The sequence below is a fragment of the Manis pentadactyla genome, chromosome 4 (genome assembly GCF_030020395.1).
Source record: "Manis pentadactyla isolate mManPen7 chromosome 4, mManPen7.hap1, whole genome shotgun sequence".
Lineage (NCBI taxonomy): Eukaryota > Metazoa > Chordata > Mammalia > Pholidota > Manidae > Manis > Manis pentadactyla.
The window spans coordinates 127,097,662-127,117,334 of NC_080022.1; positions in this window are offsets into that span (position 1 = coordinate 127,097,662).

Sequence of the window (19,673 nt, forward strand, 5' to 3'; positions counted from 1 at the left end):
AACCAACCCTGAGTGAACTGGAATTGGGTCCCCACTAGTTGATCCTGGAGGTGACTGTGGTCTCAGTCGACCTGTGACTTCAGCCTTGTGGGAAACTGCCAGCCAGACACACACAAGTAAGCCATGCCTGGATTCCTGATCCACAGAATCTGTGAGTTCATAAATCTGTGTTTTAAGCCACCAAGTTCTGGGATAATTTGTTACAGCACAGTAGATAACCAATACAAATGCTGGCTATATGCCCAGCACTGCTAGGCGTGGAAGCCACAATAGGCAGAGCCAATTCCTTCCTTAAGGAGGCAGTCTTGCTGCCACCACCCAGTCCCCAATCACAGCCTGCTTGTTTGAGCAGGGACAGTACTAGCATCAAATCTAGCCTGGCCACTGGGACTGGGCCGTTTTAGAACACCTGTGTGCATCCCTTGACCTCAGACTTCCTCATGCTTGATTAACTCTACCTCATCTGTTTCAAAAGACTGAGCACATCCTGGTCTCCCACCCCTATTCCCATTCCTTTATCAGAAGGCAGTTTGGTACAATGGGAAAGATCAGATTCTGAAGCCAGATTACTGGAGAGTCAAGGTTGGTCCTGCTACTTACTAACTGTGTCTTTGGGAATATTATTCCACCTCCTTGTGCTTGTTTTCTTTAATGTAAATGGAATATGAAATAAGCCTTGGGGTTGTCAGGGTGAAAAACAGTATTACACATAAAGAGCATGGCCTAGTAGCTGGGAAATGGGTACATTCTCTGCAGATGTTAGCCGTCACCCATCTCAGACTTCATGCCTCCCTTTACAGGTGGAGCATTTGTGTGTGGTGAGCAGCTACGCTCCTGAGTGCTGTTCTGGTCTCAACAATTATACTCAATCTAAAGTAGTGAACCAGGGGCAGCCTGGCCACAAATGGCCACAATTCAGCTGAACTGCACTTAGGCGCTGCTCCCTGCTCCCCACCCAAGAACATGGTGCCATGAATAGATGCCAGGATACTTCATGTTGGGGGTTTTATCTTGCTTCATTTACGTGGTGGGCAGGGACGCTGTTCTCTTCACCTCCTGTTGGTCCTCACGTGCTTACCTCTGACTGGAAGGGAATCCTTTAGCTTAATAATGCATGTAAATTACATCACAAACACAACCCCTGAAAGGCAAATTGTTCAGAGAGTAGTTTTAAAAAATAATGATTAATCAATTAATTAGTGAGGGCCTAGGAATACAACTTGCCAGTGAAGCATGGATGGGAGGCACAGGAACCAGCTGGGGTTGAGATGGGAACTGGCAGAATAAATTTGGGCCAGAAGGTCAGGGAGTTTAGAAGAGGAAAGAAGAAAGGGGATGAAAGAGGGCTCTTCTGAGTGTTTGAGGAACCTTAGGGAACTTTGGCACCATCCTCAGGGCCTTGAGTACATCTGAATTTACAACACAGAGCATTATGTCACTTCTAGTAGTGTGTTTGGAGCCCCTGCAGGGGTTGATACAGGATTGCCATGTGGGATTTGCTGCTGTTTTCTGGACAGGAATGTGGGAAAGGAAAGGAAGATGGAACAGGTGAGAAGATGGACATGGAAGGTCTAGAATGTCTGGTTCAGCAGATAAGGAGGGAAGGATAAAGAAGTGCTTCCCCAGTCTTCCCTTACTCCTCAGTGTTTTACCCTCCTCCATTCCCAGAATTATTAAACTCTATGGGAATCCCAGACAACAAATACTTACTGTGCACCTATTAGGTACAAACATAGCTATTTTTATTTTAAATTATTAAGATTTCTCTAGTTAAGATTTATTAGGTTTTGAGAGTGGAAAAAAAATAAATAAAATTCTTTTCCTTACAGTGCTGTGAAGGTAAATAATTTTCAGAATCTCAAGTTCTACTTCTGACAGAGGCATTGTGGGCAAAGTTGCAGGCAAAAAACACACTCATCTTCTACAGTAGTGTTCTCTAGAAGTGTGCATGATGCCCCATCACCTCCTGATAAGAGGCCATGGTCTGTCTGCTACAAATCCACATAACCCTTAAACCACTTCCTTTTCATTTTTACTATGAGAAACATGTCATTTCCCATATTTCCCATGATTATTGCCTGTCATTCTAATTAGAACTCATTTGATCCTAAAGCTACATCTCAAGCAAAATAAGCTTCTGCCTAGTTCACGAAAACAGGGATTTAGAAGCCACAATGCGTTTGTCCCTGCATGGCCCCTGCTAATGCTTAGAATACTCCTCACTTTTAAGATTTTTCTCTCATTTGTTGTCATTCCATATAAAAAGAGACTAAAATTCTTACACTTTTCTTTTTGGGAAATCACTCCTGATTGTCAGTTGCAGTGGACAATTTATTTATTTTTTATTGTCATCCAATATCCATTCTTCCTCTTCCAGGTAACCACACCTCTGGGAAATGACACCCCCCACACTCTAATTGGCTACAGTGAAGCTGTGCCTGTGCCCCAGTGCGAGCGTGGTCGGCTCAACTCAGAGCTGCTCCTCCACTCAGGTCCCTGCCCGGCTCAGTTCTGGGCTTAGAACTCTATCAAAGCTAATGAGACACAATGAGTGTCTCACTGGGGCCTCAGGGAAAGAGATTTTGCTTTTCTTGCTATATGGAAAAAGAGGATTTAAGAGCTGGAGCTGCCATCACCATCTGGCTACAACCACCATCTGGCCTATCACACTTGATGGCTGAGAAGAAGCTAGTGTAACTAAAGGCCCACCGTAGGCGATTAAAGAAAAATACCCCGGGCACATGATGGTGTTTCCGAGCCCCAAACCTAGCTGTGCCTCAAGCTAGACCTAGCCCTGAGTTTCTCATCTTACATAATCCATTTAATTTTTCACCTCCCTTAAGCCACTTGGGGCTGAATTCTCTGTCACTTGAAGACAAAGAAAGCCTTATGAATACAGATGCTCTAGTGAAAAGTGATTTTTATGCTTGAAAATGTGGCCATCTAAAAAGTCAAAGGAAGCAGAACAACAGAATGCTGGAAATGGAAGGGACCTCATTAATTAAAAGATGAAACAAGTGAGAGTCAGCGAGGGGCAGTCTGTGTGTGTGATCATACAGTTGCTGAGAGGACCATGACTTGACATCCAGGTCTCCTTGTCACCTCCTCACACTGAGACTGGAATGGACTTCCACTTTCTACAAGGTTGAGTTTTTTTCCTATCACTTTCCAAGAGCTTACCATGACGGACCGCCCCTTCCTTCCTTCTCCCTGTTTCTCCTTTCCTTCCTTCCTTCTTCTAGTTGATATAGATTTATTTCTTCAAGAAATTTTATTTTGAAATATTTCAAACACACGGAAAATACAGAATGAAAATAACAGACACCAGGTACCTCAATCCAGAGTAATAGACATTAATATTTTGCCATTTTTTCTCCAGACTTTAATTTTTTTTAATATGACTTTGAAGGCATAGCTGAAGCTGTACCGTTTTTCCCATCCCTTCTGCCTCCCTTCCATCCTAACCAGCAGTAATTACTATCTTAAATGTGGTTGTGTTTTCTCAATGCTGCTTTGTACTTTAAACAGATGAACAATATATAATTCAGTGTTGGGCTTCATAATTTTATGTCAATAATACTGTGCATTCCCTGTTGTAGTCTGCTTTTTCACTTGGTATGTGTGTTGATATTTGATAAAAGTACATTTTTTTAGTCTTTATTTGTGCAAAAATGCATTTCTTTTGTCTTACCTCCTGAATCAGTTTAGCAGGTTAGAGACTCTTAAGTTGATGGTAGTTTCATTTCATCACAACATTATTATGGCACAATTGTGATTGTTGAGAATTCTGTCAGTTCAAATTTGTTCCTGTGTAAGGAAACTGTCATTAATTTCTTGCTTTAAATGTTCCCTGTGATTTTGGATTTTTATTATTTCACCTGCTTGAAGGTCACTGTATTTCTCAAATCGGTGGATTCAAGTCATTCATCAATGTTAGAAAAGACGTTAGCATTATCTACTAAAATACTGTTTCTCCCATATTGTCTCTGTATCTTTTCCTTCTGGAACATATGACATATGACTTATATATGGGATCTTCACATTTTAAACTATTTAGCATAACTCTTCCTTTGTATACTTTCTCTCTGCTTGGCATTCTGTATAAATTCCTTTAATTATTTTCCAATCTACTAACTCTCTTTTTGGTAGTATTTAATCTATTATTTAACCTCTCCACTTAGTTTTTAATTTCAGTTACTATTTTTCAGATGTCTAGAAATTGTATTTGGTTCTTTTTAAAAGTTACCTGTTCTTTTTTTCATAAGACCTTAATTTGTTATTAGTAGGACAAATCCTTTTTCTTCATATTTTCAGTAATTTTAAACACACTTGTTCTATACTTTTTTAGATTGCTCTGTTCAAGTTCTGGAAGTCTCATTATCGAATAATTTATGTGGCTATTTGGTGAACTGATCTCTTGTGGAATGTTCCTTTCTCCTTCAGAAATCTTGTGGTTTGCCTTTCCACTATATTTCTGTTTTTGCTTCTACTGAGCCCCCTAGGAGTATCATGGCCTCAGGATCAATTTTTATATGTTTTATGACATATTTCACCTTGATGGTTCCTTCTATCTTTCCAGAAATATAAATCCAGACCTCAAACCTCTAAAACTGCAGTCCTGGTTTTGATTTTTCAGAAGAAACATTTTTTCCCATCCAGATGCAGAAAGTGAAAGAAAAGCTTCTTTGCTACTGTTTTGTGCTGGTGGGTATACATTTTTTTCTAGTTGTACTAGGGATGCAGTCCCTTGAGGTCCCTGATTCTATGGTTCCCACTTTGCTCATGCCTGAGGTTTTGTATCCTTTTTGTATGCGGGAGAAAAAATTATTCAATAATACAGGCTATTGGCATTAAAAAAAAACCCTTCTTTCTATCCTTCAAGAGTAGATACAAAACTAGTTCATACATTTACTAATTTGGTTTAAATTTCCTCATTTTTCCTACAGCCAATTATTTCTCCTTCTTTCTTTTGAGTCCACCCATGTATTTTAATGTATTTGTATTTTACACAGAACTTTTTAGTATTCATAGTGAAGAGGTTTTTGGGTTATCTTAATATATGTAACCTAGTTTGTTAACCTCTCTGGATATACTATCCATGTTTTTCTGCTGATGGGACTTGTGAGACTCCATGAAGATCTCCCACCCCAAATGCATTTCTGTAGGTGCAAAAGGCATGTTTCCATCTCTGTACTCTCCTTTGTGGTGGTCCACTTGTTTAGTTGACTGGGGTCTCTGGTGGCTGCTCTAGGTCCCTCATGTCACTCATAGGCATGTCTTGTGTCTTTCTGTGAATGCTGCTTGCCTCTCACTCCTGGGCATGAGACATTGTGGGGCTCTTTAATACATACGATGTCTTGCCCAGCTAACCCAGTGAGGCTGCAGGGGGAGAGAGGGCGAGTGCCACTGGCTGCCTTCCATTACAGGCTCTGCTTGAACATTGTGGCTTGGGCCATGGATCTGGCCTTCCTAGGTGGTTACTGGAGGGCCTAGGATGTAAACCCAGAAATCTAGGAGAGTTGATGTCACATGGAACAACTCTAACCAAAGAGTGACAGGAGTTAGCATAAAATTCTTCTCCCTTCCTCTTCCAAGAGGGACAATTAAAACATGAAGTAGTTTCAGGCAGCCTTTTTGAAAACATCCTGAGAGATGGGCAATAACCTCTGCTTGTTATAAAAGCTATGATATAACCTGTATTTCCTCTCTTGCCATTCCTGACCCACTCCTGAGTTTTCCACACTTCACCCACCACCCTGTAAGTTGTACTCCTCTCTATACTGTTAACACCTAAGAATTTACCCCATGCTCCATTTTCTAGGGAACTCAGACTAAGATATTCATTCATCACCTTACTGGAATCTGTGGCCCCTCTCTTTGTTTCTAATCAGACAATAATTGGAGAAGTCAGAAAAAGCCTCTTTGAGATAAAAGATGATCTGTGGAAATAGCTTGCAGTGTAAGATCTAGGCAGTGGTGAAGTGACACAACTTTAGATTCATGTTATGAGCTATAAATCCTTGACTTGTACAACCCTTCTTTGGTTTATATAATCAAGTTGAACAGCAGACATTGATGGGGCTTAGAAATCTCCCTGGTGCTGTTACTTCCTCTTTCTTTTTGTTGAACAAATTATTTTTTCCAGCTATACCTCTCTGCTGAATCTGCAGCATACTTCTGATAGTAATCTTCAGTTTAAATCTGAGGCTCTAAAATTTCATTGGGAAAACAATGTTCTTAGCAAAGGGTGTTATCACCAGGAAAATGCTACATGGAAATGTCTTAACATAAAAAAAACTCACAATTTGAGAGCTAGAGGAATCCCACCACAGTGCATGGTATATGGGAGAGATATGACATTCATTCAAAGGCCTGAATACATTTGTATGAAGAAGTGTAAAATGCTAAAAAGCTCTAGGAGACTGGGAATGAAGAGGCACAGCAAATCTTAGCCCTGCCCACAGTCACGTGTGGTGCTTCAGTCAGTCATGGGACCCAAAGTGCCTGAAATTGACTTCTGAAAATGCTTCCTAGTGGGCAGAAATCCCAGGAGGGGTAGGAGGCAGACTGTTGCCTCCTACCCTGGAAGTTGAGAGGGTTAGCTAGATATTCCCTCTCAGCATCCTGGCAAGCAGACTGCAAGCAGATAGATAACCAGTTCTCAGCCAATTGACTGATCCCGTCGAGGACTCTGAATCTAGAACAAACAATGTTGTAAGGCAAGTGACCATGTAGAATTTATCTTGGTGGTGGCAGTCTCAACTCCTTCTGGAGCCAGGGGTAGTGGAAGTAGGGCCTATTGTGACAAGAACAGTGACCAGTCACACTCCTCCTATGGCATGTGATAGCTGCAGTTCTGGCTCCCACCTTCCACTGATTCCTGGATAGTTTCTGAGCCTGGGTCTTCAGCTTTGCTACTGAGTCTGTGAACTCGGTGATGGCATTCCAGTATGCTTCTTTGCTGTTTAACTTAAAGAGTTAGTTTCTGTTGCTTCTAGCGAGAACCCTGCAAGCAGAAGGTCTACAACTCTTCCCTGGTTCTCCAAATCCCACAAACTGCTGTGTGATTCTTTGGATTTTGCAAAGCATTTTACACACATGGTCTAACTTGAAACAGCCATCTGGGAATGCTTTACTAACTCTACTACATGTATGGAAACAAACAGATCACAAAGGTCAGTGGTTTGCTCAGAGTACATAACTGATCCCCATGGAGGGGCAGGACCTAGGCCCAGCTGAGGTCCATAAGCTTGTTTTATGTCACCATAAAACAATGACACAATGGGTAGGTAAAAATGAGACAATGAACATAAAGGTGTGCCCTAATCTGACAAGTGCTGTGCAGTTGTTATTACTGCTCAAGGCCACCCAGGGAGAAAGTGGCAGGAATGGAATGAAAAGGTAGATCTGAATTCTCTCCCCGTGTCATTCCCATTACTCTATATTCCCTCTCTCCAAAGGAACGCTTTTGTTTAATTAAATTTATAGGTCACTATCTTTGGTACTTATTTTTACAGGCAATTTTGGCAAAGAAATAATAAATTTTGGGGCTATATTCTAAGAATTCAACAAATCTTTGCATGGTGTTTTCAAGAGCCACACAAAAATGTCTCCACTCCATCCAGAATCCTTAATGGTTCATCCAAGGTCATCTAATTAGAACAGTGATATTATCTCACATTTATTTAGTGAATTTATGGTAACAACAGAGAATCTGCTCTGGAATTACCCCAATACCCTCCAAACTGTCCCAATGGTAGTACTTTCTCAGTTCCTGTCTTACCTTCTCTTTCCGTTATACCTTGTGACTTAATCACATCCCTTGCCATTCCTGGCAGCCTCCCATCTCCTGCTAGGGAGGAAGGAAGACAGCCAGATGAGCAGAGGAGTGCAAAAACCGGCAGCAGCCCAGTTAGTGGTAACTGCTGGCCACTGAGAATGAATAGAAGCAGAATGATTTCCACTGAGTAGATAACCAAGACTCTAGAAGTTAAGAGGGAAAAGAACAAATCCAACCTAAGCCCAAGAACATGAGGGCAACAGTAGGCAGGTTTTTCAACAAGCAGAATGACATGAGCCTCTTCAGCAAGCAGAATGACAGACAGCCTCAACCAGAGACATGTTTCTACTACAGTATGGAAGGTGGGGCTAGAGCAATAATCATCACAGCAAACATATTTACATAGCACTTAACAGTTTGCAAAGTGGGGTGGGCAGAGCAGTTATTACTTCTCTTCTCCATATAAGGAAATAGCCAGGATGTTATGAGACTTGTCAAGCACCTCACAGCCACTAAGTGGGGATCCCGGAATCAAGCCGAAGCGTGTGTGTTGGGTGGGGGTTGGGAAGTGGCTGGGTTGGGGAGACAGAAAAAAGAACAAAGAAATAAAAAGGATGGTTAAGAAGAGTAGGTGGGAGAAAATGTAGAACAGAGAAGTCTCTCATACAGCAACATGGAACTAAGAGACATACTGCTAAAATATCCACCATGATAAAACATCCTACCCTTTATGGAGCTGAGAGAGAAGATCCAGCCAAGTAGAGATGGTATAAATGACGTACCATCATCATTACTTGGACACCAAGACCCTCAGGTTCTTTTAAAAATTCTCTATCAAAATGATTTTTAAAATATGCTGTCACAGGACAAAAAGAACCATGACTTCTATTTCATTTTTTTGATGATACATTTGACATATTCAGTCTTACTTCCAACATTTGGAATCATTCACTTGTTTTGAAGCTGGAGGGTTAAGGAAGGCATATGTGGTCTGTATTCCACACGGAGCCCTGCTCCCAAGATGCACATATTTCTTGAGTACTTCTCCTGGCTGCCATTCCTTAAAACTGACCAAGCTAATTCCTAGATCTCTCCCTTGATAATAATAGAGACTGCATTTATTCAGATGGACACATACATCCTGACCTCTGATCTATGAATTATTTTACTTCACAAAGGCACAGACTCTAGCTCAAATTCTAGAAGCTCTGTTCCTACCATGACCAAAATGCCAGCAGTGACTTTATTTAGAAGCTGATATGAACCATCTTAGCTTAATCCTAACAGGACTGAAGGCTGCATCTTCAAGTTGGGCCCCAGCCTATAAGAGGCGAAACCTGTCTTAGAGATGTTTTTTCAACACCTCAAGGTAAACCTTCAAGCCATTTTGATGAATGAACAGACTGTCTAGTTGGTCATCAGGTGGTATCAACAGCATGGTCCTAAGTGAACATCACTCTCTCAACGTCATCCTGCAATCAGAGTTTCAAACACAATTATTGAAGGATGTATCCATTTGCTTCTTCAACCTACTTAACGTTTTTAGAATAAGCCATCTCCTGATGGTAACATACAATAATTTTATTACCTATTTTGTTAATTAATAGTTTGATCTTTCTGAAAATCACCCTACTCAAGCTCTAAGGACTAGGTCCCTAATTTTTGAATCTAGTGAACAGAATCATTGAGTTTCTTACTCACTTTTTATGGTTTAATAGATATTGATTATACCTCCCTTTTATATATGGGAGTAACATGGCTGTTGTAGTTACTATTACTGTTACCAGTTTGCCAATCAAATCTGTTTTCAAATGATAGCCTTTCTACGATTTTATTTTAATTCTTATTTTGGTTTGTTTTTTTCCTAAAATGGAGCATAAGTTTTAGAATCAGACGGATTTGGCCTCAAACCCTAACTCTTTTGCTTACTATCTATGTAAACATATACAGTTTGATTTTTCTGAGATGCAGGTTTTGGATTCATAAAGTGAGAACACAAGTATCTACCTCAAAAGATTGTGAAAGGAGGAAGTCAGACATAAAAACAACTTACACAAGATAAATACTCTGAAAATGGTAGTTCGCTCCCCTAATTCAGTTCCCAGTATATGTACATATTATAGCCACTGAAACGCCAATGTAGCCAGCCAGTTTCTGCATCCACACTGATATTTACCTACACGCCACTTACAAATCACCTGGCTTCAAGTAAAAATTCTCAGGGAGAGGTATTATAATGCAGGGTTTCAAAGGCCTTTCTTCATACCTTATTACAGGGCATGTTTCTGAGGAGAGCTAGGGGAGCCCAGGAGGCAGGGTGCCCTTCTGTACACACAGATACTTCGCAGAGGTTTGAGTTGACTGACATTTCAATGGTGGGGAGGGGCAGGAAAAGAAAAAAGGTGTATTTTCTGAATCACTCAGCACCTTTAGCACCTCACCAGGAGCCCAATGCCATTTTGAGGCTGCCTGGGTCAAAATGAATGCTTCTGGAACATGCCAATAGGAATATATCGGGGCTGAGGTTTCTGACAGTCTAATAGGGATGCTAGTCCAAGAACTTTATTAGTAAAGTCAAGGATGAGGGTTAAATGAGATGCTTGGGACTGCAGGTGCTTTATTCCCATGCTCTTTCCCAGCACCCTTTTCCCTGCTGTCCTTATTAAAGGGTCAGGTAAAGCTGGCAGAAAAGGAGGAGGGGGAAGGAGAGGAGGAAGAGGAGGAGGGAAGGAGTGGAGAAGCCAGGCGAGGCAAAGCCTTCACTTGCCCAGCATCAGTTCTGGCTAATGGGTCTGTGGGGGATGAACAGTGTGCACTCTGTAGCCGTCCCGGTGTGCACAGCTCTTTGCAGAGTGACTGCACCCACTCCCAATGGGAAGGAGGTGGGGAACTCTGCTGTTTTTCCAGCTCTTGAAGCTGAACTGGCCAAATAGAGTTGCTTTGACCAAACAGAATGAGGCAGAGATGTTGAGCCAGTTCTCAGGCCAGGACTCCAGAGGCCTACCATGATTATGCCCTCTCCTGGGCAGCCAGCCAGGACTAGGCCAGGTGAGTCTGCAGGACAGAGCCAGACCCACGGCCAGGTGCTCCATCCACAGAAGCTGGTCCACCCTGCTGACATAGGAGAAACTCCCCCAGACCCAAGAGCTGCCAACTGAGCACCCCAAACTGCCTCTCTGCATGGGTGTTAGTCAAACACAGGGTGTGGTCGATGCCCCAGTTTGGAAAGGACTGTCTAGCAGCAGTGGGGAAATGACACGGGCAGACGTAGGTTTCTGGGGAAGTACTCCCCCTCTTCCCTGCTCTTCTGCCCTTGAATGCTTGGACGAGGTGACAGCTGGGAATTTCCAGGCTTCAAGCAACCAGGAAGGAAAGAAACAGATGTCTTTTGTGAGGCAAATAAATTCCTCTTAGTTTAAGTCTGTTTCCTGTTACTTGCAGCCGAACATAATCCTAACCGAAAAGTGAAAGCTATTCAAAGTCTGACCAGAGCTAGGGGGATCAGTGATGGCAGCTTGGAATGGCGTAGCAGAAGGAGATGGTCGCCTAGGGGATACAGAATCCGATTCTTTCTTTTACTCTATCATCTGAATATGCACTAGTGTATCTGCGGACCTGTGAGCAGAGGGAGCCCAGTGGGTGGGAATTGCACCCCAAGGCTCTCATGGTTGGGGAGCATATGAGGAGTGACCATGTCCTGTCTTCCCCCAAGGAACCCATTTATGACATCTCTGCAAGCTCTTTATTACCACATGGTCCCCATCTAACTGTCAGAAAGTGACTCCCAGGGGAACATCATCTGCGTATTTACTGCTTTCAGTCCCTGGAAAATGTCCTACTGTCCAGTGCTTTCCAGACTGTTCCCATGGAGTGCACTGAAGAATAAAGGGAATGGACGTGATACATGAGGTCAGGCTGGCAGGATGTACAGAATACAAAGAATGAGGATGAGTCTAAATTTCCTTCAGAATCATCCTGTATCTTAGAAACTAAAAACCATGTATGAGATTAAATCGACTTGGTTTGTCTTCATAAATCACACTTGTATTTTTAACAAAGAAAGAAATTGGGTCCTTGAGGAACCTATGCCACATTTATCTTCCATACCTTCTATACCTGCACTCTGAGGAAATAAGACAATTTAATTCTCTATAATAATAGTATTTATTTAACATCTACAGTATACCCAGCACTGTGCTGGACACTTAACTCTCAAACACCAAAAAATTCTCACTATAGTCCTATGTGGTATTATTTTCTCCATATTAAAAGTGAACAAATAAAGTTGAGAGATTTTAGTTGATTTTTTCCCTAAGATCTCCAAAGTAAAGTGGAAATGATATTTACACTCAGTTCTGTAGATCTCAAAGCTCATCTTTCCATAGCTTATTATTAATAAGCAACAGACAATATATTCAGGAACAACATCTTATCTTCTCCAAATATCCTTACGGGGAAAGGAAACTAAAAGAAAATCACATTCCCTTTCCCAAAGGGAATCATAAAATGGTAGACCTTCATTAATTAAAGAACATGGAAGCTGGAGAGGCAGAGTGCTTATTTTCTTTAAGTCACTGCACCCCAGAAAGCCTGAAGATATTTGAACGTACTCTTTGGGATTCTGGGTTCATGAGTGTGGTTAATAAAACTTCAGGCACCTGGCAGAAAATCCTTCACCTGGCAAGGTGAGCACACAGGTGTTGTCCCCCTGAGATAGAGACTTTCTCTATGTTGGGCTTGGGGGAGTTGGGTGGGGGGACGTCTATGATATCCTCAGGGAATTAAAATTGATTTTGGCAAACTAAAACTAATATGAGGGGCTTCAAAACCAATCCAAGAAATCTTTAAAACACATGAAAGGCAGAAGGTCAGTGAGAGAATACAGGAGACCAAACAGACTAAATGTAGTCACTGTTTTGCTGTTTCAGTCTGAGTTCTCAGACCTTACTTATGCATGAGAACCACTTGGACAGCCTACTGAAACCTAGATGGCTGGGTCCCTCCCGCAGAATTTCTGATTGAGTAGGTCTAGGGTGGAACCAGACAATGTGCATTTCCAACCTAGTCATAGCTGACCCATGCTGCAGAGGCCAGGGGCCACACTGCAAAACTTCCAGATAATCAGCAAAGTTACTGGAGGGCAGGCTATCAGGATGACCCCATTTTCTTAACAAGAAAGGCCAGGGAAGAAGTTGGGCTCTAGAGTGAGACCTTATCCGAACCCTAACTCTGCTGGACCTGAGCTCTGATACTACCTCTGCTGCTCAAGAGCCGTGCAAAGTTGGGCAAGGTGCTTAATCTTCCTAAGCTTTCATTTCCTCTTCTGTTCCAGGGAGATCAGAGAAACTAGCTTGTAGAATTGTTGAGAATGAAAGAAAGCAAAGAACTTGCTGGCACAGAGTGATGTTCAAGAATCATACTGGTTCAAGGAACTGGGTAAATTCACCCCATCTCGTCTCAGTGTTATTGATCAGGGGTGTTACACCAGAAAGAAAAGTGAGGTCAGAGCTGACATGAGATCACTCCTCCTTGCCAGAGCCTGACCCCATGGACTGATGCTTTAGGAAGTCAAAGCTGGTTTAAAGAGGGGTCTATAAGAGTCAGGGACAATTTTTAGACTCCTGGAAGACTGAAAGGCAACTGGGGCTTAAGCCACAGGTTGTGGCTACTGCCAACAGCAGGGGATGAGGAGAGCTGAGCTCTTCCATCAACACAAAGAATTCTGTGAGCCTGATGATTTCTTACCACTTCACTTCCACATAAAGTTTTGGTGCCCCTAGACTTAGAGAAAGGATATGACCAAAGATATGTGTATCAGAAGCAACAGGTTAGGTCTAACCAGTGGTCTACCCAAGTGAATTGTGGGTGTCACCCAGGGGGCCCTAGAACTCTGATCCTTTATGATGTTCTCCATATATGGTTGGGAGAGGAACCGACACATGACATTGCCAGTGACTAATAAGGACAATCACCCCGTGAACCTGGAATCATGGATCCTCTTGAGTTTGACAACCTTCTATTTTATCTTTAATCTTGCATGAGAACCTGTGTCCAAATTCTTTTCCGAGAGGGTAATTATAACTAGTGTTCTCCATTGAGCAGTATTAGAAAGGCAAGTTAGTTACTGCCTGACCCAATTAGTTATATAACTTTTAGATTTTGTACTGGCTCCTTCAAAAGGAAAAGCTTAAGCTATTTTAGACACTGCAGCTATAATGACACAATGATACATGGGTCTAATGAGTAATTTCATCAAATTAATTAGTCCTGAAAGGGTACACTTTATGCTCAGAAAAATCACTCCAGCTTTTTTACATTCTGATCTTTGTAACTAATTTTAAAAGTCACACTGTGCCTGTCCCATTTGCTCAGTGAGTCTTGCAACAGTCCCAGTCAAAAGCAGTAACATTTGGATTTGATGGAAGCCCTGGTCTTTATAGGTCTCTCAGTGCATCCTATCACTCTGGGTGATTAAAGTCAGTCAGTTGAATTAACTTTCAGTATTCTCACAGTTTTAATATCATAGTTTCAATAAGGCAGCTGTGAACAAGGAAGACAGCTGAGCCTTTCCAAGTAAGAACCATCTGAATTAATCATCAGACTTCAACCATATCCCACCTGCCTTGATCAATGGGCAAATAATGGTTTGTACACCAGGGAGGTATTTTTCTGGAGTCAGTAATGAACAAATGGTTTTAATTTCCCAGCAGTTTATGTCTGGCTCCTGACCATTTGACTGAAGTTTCATGCCTGGTACAGAACTCCATTTCTAGGTAACAGCAAGCTGAGATGTCCTATGAGGACATGATACTTAGATGTACCCTTTGCATCTTTCTCCTTGGGTGAAATCATATATTAAGAAGCATGTTTTAATTATGTACGTGAACATGCATCAGAATTACCTGGAGGTAATTATTAGGACACACATTGTTGATCGCCACCCCAGAGTTTCTGATTCAATGAGTCTGGAGCCGAAACCAAGAATTTGCATGTCTAACAAATTTCCAGGTAATTCTGACGCTGCTGGTCTGGGGGCCACGCTTTGAGAACCACTGCCTCACAGATACTGATACAACTTTTATTTTTTTAAATGAACCTCTAATGGTTTCCCATAACCTAGCATAAAATCACAGTGAATATGGAAGCCATTATGAAGCCCCTCACCTGGCTGGATACAGCAGAAGAGTCTGCTGTCGGGAACGTGGTTAAAAACATCTGCTCCCAGATTCTTCCCCTGACTTCAGACGTGGTCTACTTAGTCTGGGCACATCCAGTCATCTCTGTCTACAGACTGTCAGGGAGACCACATCTTAGAAGATGGCCAGGGAAGAACATTGATTCCAAATCTTAGTTTTTCAAGTATGAGGTCACCAGTGAGATGGTTCTCACACAAGGTGGGAGACTCCAGAAACGAGGGCAAACTCACTCCACAGGAGGGTCCTTGAACGTGTGACAAGGACCCCCTCACTCTTTATTTTCTTCATGTTGAAGGGGACTGGACACACCCCCGAAAGCACAGGAGGGGGCTCTTAGGTTCCTGGTTGATCCCCAAAAGGGCCATTAGTAAGGACAAAGAGTAGTACCATTAACAGGAGTATTTTAGACTCTGAAACCATCAGCCAAACTCCTTATTCCAGCATCCCAGTCTTGTATCCAAAAGCAAATTCAATTCTAGGAACACAGTAAAACTGTTCTCATTCTGAATAAATTTATTTTGGGTTTCCAGATAAGTTGTCCATGGAAGTCTCCTAAGCCTCTATTCCCTGAGAGAGATGTGTGTGTATGTATATATCTTGGAGAGAGAAAAAAAAATGAAATAGATATGCCTAAAATTAAAGGCCGGCTACTCTACTAAGATGGAGAACCTGACAGTCCGTTCTGCTTCCAGGGGTCAAGTGAGGTCTCTTACTTACGAATACATGAACTACGGGGAATGTTAACAGTCATACTGTGAGATCTGATTCATGGTTTATCTTGGAAGAAGCCCACTCTCTCGTGCAGTGCAGGAGTGAGGAGCACAGATGTGAAGCTAGTCACCTGCTCCCTTTGGAGACTCCACCACTGACTAGCTATATAATCTTCGCCAAGTTACCTAAACTCTCTGTGCCTTAGTTTCCCCACTATAAGACTGAGATGCTAATAGTACTTTTCTCATAGAACTATTGTGTTGTGTAAATGCATTAACATATGAAAACTACTCAGAGGAATGCCTGGCACATAGAAAATTGCTCTGTAAGTGCTAGCTATTATTATTTAGGTCCCAATATGGTGCCATCCTTCTCCTTTTGTTCTATGCAAATTCCTCATGCTAATGCTATTTAGACTGGCTAACATCCAAACTTCAGACTGCTGCCATAATTATCTACATATGGCAGCAGGATCATTCCAGAACCACCCTAATGACTTTGATTGGAACCAATCACCTGTGCCTATTTACACAGCAGAATGATTGGCAGGGTTTTGGAAGGACTGGGCATTCCAATTACACTTTTGTCGGGTATGGACTGGTTGAGCAAATAAGCCCATCAGAATCACACTAAAACAGATCAGTTTCTGTGCATTTTATACAACTCAATAGAGAAACCAGAAAGAATAAAGAGGAACCAGTGATTCATTCCATAAATGTTGTTGCAGGTTCTGCTGTGTTCTGAGCATTGTGCAAAATAATGTAGATTGAGCAGCGGACAAGCCACTCCCACTCTCAGGGAGTGCACCATCTAGTGGGTGAAACAAGTTAGAAAGTCAACAAATATTGCCCAATATACTAAGAACTATAGTAGACATTCCCACGGGCTGCTGGAGGAGCACAGAGGGGTTGCCTAGAATTGCAGTGCCCATCTTGGTCTGGAAAGGTGAGGTCCTTCTACAGTTAAGAAAGAGATGGAATTCAAGTAGGAGCCAGCCACGCCAATGAGGTGGGCAAGAGCATTCTGAGGAATGCCATGTACAGATGATGCTGAGGAAAGTGGAAGTTGCAGGGAAGCAAGGTACTAATTCATTAGGGTTCTTAAGGAAGGACCAGGAATGGAAAAGGGCAGGAAGACAAAGATGGAGGGACTGTATGAGTGAGGGGTTAATCCCATGCACGTGGTGTATTTTATGTACGCCACTCTGTGTGGTTGCGTAAACGTACAATGCAACTTGCTCCACCAGAGGAAGGGAAGCCAAGAAACCACCAACCAGCCACTGTGTTAATTTTCTGTGCAAATGGAATATACTAGATACATGCTTTGCTAATATTGCTATTGGTTATAATTCAATGAGCTTTTCTAAGATGATAATATGGATTGTCTAGCTGTCTGGAAAAAAATACTCAGTGCTCAGCTAGTAGGGAAATGGATTTTGGAGAGTAGATAGTAGGTTTGTGGTTGGGATGGGAGCTAAGCAGGTGGATCACAGAACCACTCTGGTAGGAAACAGCTCCTGGACCAGGAATTCTCAACTGTGGCTGCACAAAGTTATCACCTGGGAAGCTTTAAAATTACTAATGTCTGCATCTCAGCCCCAGAAGCTATGACCTCACTGGATGGGGGTTTGACCTGGGCAAAAGGATATTTAAACACTCCCAAGAGGACTCTGATGTACAACCCAGGATGGAGAACTCTCATTCTATACCTTGTCACCTAAAGTTTGCCCCTGGGCCAGCAGCACCCCAGGGACTTGTCAGAAATGCTGCATCTCAGGCCCACCCAGACCTGATTCATCAGAATCTGCATTTCAATGACATCCCTACATGATTCTGAAGCACATGAAGAGTTAGAGGCACTGACCACAGCTGTGCATCAGCATTGCCTGGGAAGCTTATCAAAGTCATAGGTTGGCACTTCTATAGATTATAATTCAGGAGCCTTTCATCTGCATAGGGTTTTAAGTTTTGGTGAATCTGAAGAGCAACTTGAATTGAAAGCCACTGTCTTACTATGCAGATAAAGTTGGACTGGGCACCCACAGTGGAGGGACTCGGCTCAGATGGAGTCCATGCAGAAGGTAGGGGAGGGAGGCAGATGCTCCCCCTTCTCACATAAGGGGGCTACACACTGAGAAAGGGAACATTATGAAGCTCAGGGATTTTGTGTGAGGGCTGCATAGCCCCTAGTAATTGCCAAGGGAACAGATGGAGACAATAAATGAGCCCCAAAATGAGGTCATCCTGTGCTATAAAATGATTCATGACTTCCCTGTGATTCTTCAGAAAGGATAGTTGAGGGTCAAACAGTTTAAGTCTCCTTGTGCTCATTTGTGTGTGTGTTGGGGGTGGGGGTGCACATCGTCCAGTGCAACAGGGCCTTATCATGTGCCCTGAGCATCCTCAGGTTCTTATAAGAAAATCTCTCCTGCCTCACATGGACCTCCTTCACCAAATGGCCCATAGCTGGTAGTAGGTACAGAGTTCCAGGCCCTTATAAGCAGCAAGAGGGCAAATGGAGGTGGCTGGCCAAACTTAAAGTAATGGCTATGTAAGTTAAGCACAGGCATTTTCTTTCCTCTTCTTCCACTGGGAGGGCACTGAAGTGAGCAGCAGGGCCCTCAGACACAGAGGCACCAAGCCTCTGGTCAATCTCCACCCCATCTGGGTCATTGGTGAGCCAGATCAGGGCCCTGCTCCAGGTCCTTTAGTGCCACTCCTTGCCCAGGGAGACTCTTGTCAATAGAGTCTTCCAATCCCCAGCCAGTGTCAAATGCAAAGAATGAAGGAATGAATGGGTGGGTGAAGAGATGAATGAATAAAAAGTATGTTATTCCTATTGCAACTGTTCTTGTCATTCAAAAGAACAAAGAAAATACTCAGAATCACCTGTGCCAGGAGCTTTTTGAATCTGGCTCTGATCTCCCTAGAAGCTGCTCGATATTTTTATTTTTTCTTTTGACAGAACACCTTGCTTCTTTGGCTGAAGTGTATAATTTCCTACCTAGCTCTTGAGTGGTGCCTAAGCCCTCACACACAGAAATGAGAAAGCAGATGTGAGAGCTTTATGCCCCTGGGGTGTGGTGTAAGGGCCTTGGGGCACTCACCCTGCTGCTCCTGCAGCGGGCTTTCCAGGTGACAGTGTTCCTGAGTGTCCCCAGGGGGACCTGCCAGGGACTGATTGACAAGAGGCCTCTAGGAAGACCACTCAGCCCTTCTTTCTCTCTGCCTCCAATTACCTGGGGAGGGAATGGATTGAGAACACATTTAGAAAACGTGTTCATCGTTGCTTTTAAAAATCTCCTCTGTAATTAGGTACTATGCGGGTAGTCAACCATGAAAAGCCATGACGAGTACTGTCAAGTTCCATAAAACAAGAGGACCCAATGAATCAAAATGAAGAGCTGGCTGAGCCTCAGCACCTGTCTTGGCCACTCCACGCCTACACCTGCCCAGCAGCAGCCTCGACTCTCAGGCAGTCCACACTGTCAGGCCACTTCCAGAACCCACGTTGGGTTGATGGGAAGTCATCTGAGTCTTTGACCTCTCTCTTGAAATCCATCTCATCAAAAATAGTATCAACAGTTTTGTTGTGCTACCTTTCAACTTCCAGAATGAGCCCCTGCACCTGCCAATTACCAAAAAGGTAGGACAAATCAGAATCTCAGCTCTTTTTTGCATCATAGTAGCTCCTAGGAAGTATTAGTATGCATGGGATGAGATAAAAGTCACAGAGAACTGCTTGGACTCCACCCTGTTCTCTGATGGCTTTTGAGCCTTCTCCAGTGAACTGTGAGTCTTGGGAGTGATTGCCCTCTAACAAATTGAGTAATTCCAGTGAGTGTGAATGTAAAGTAGAGTGCTTTATGAAGCGTTAGTTGCCTTAGTGTGACCACCGATTAGTGTGGTCTCGCAGGCATTTATTCTCTGGGATCCCACATTAATGAGGTTTTTTTTCAACCCTCCCTCTTGCACAAGGGAGTTGTT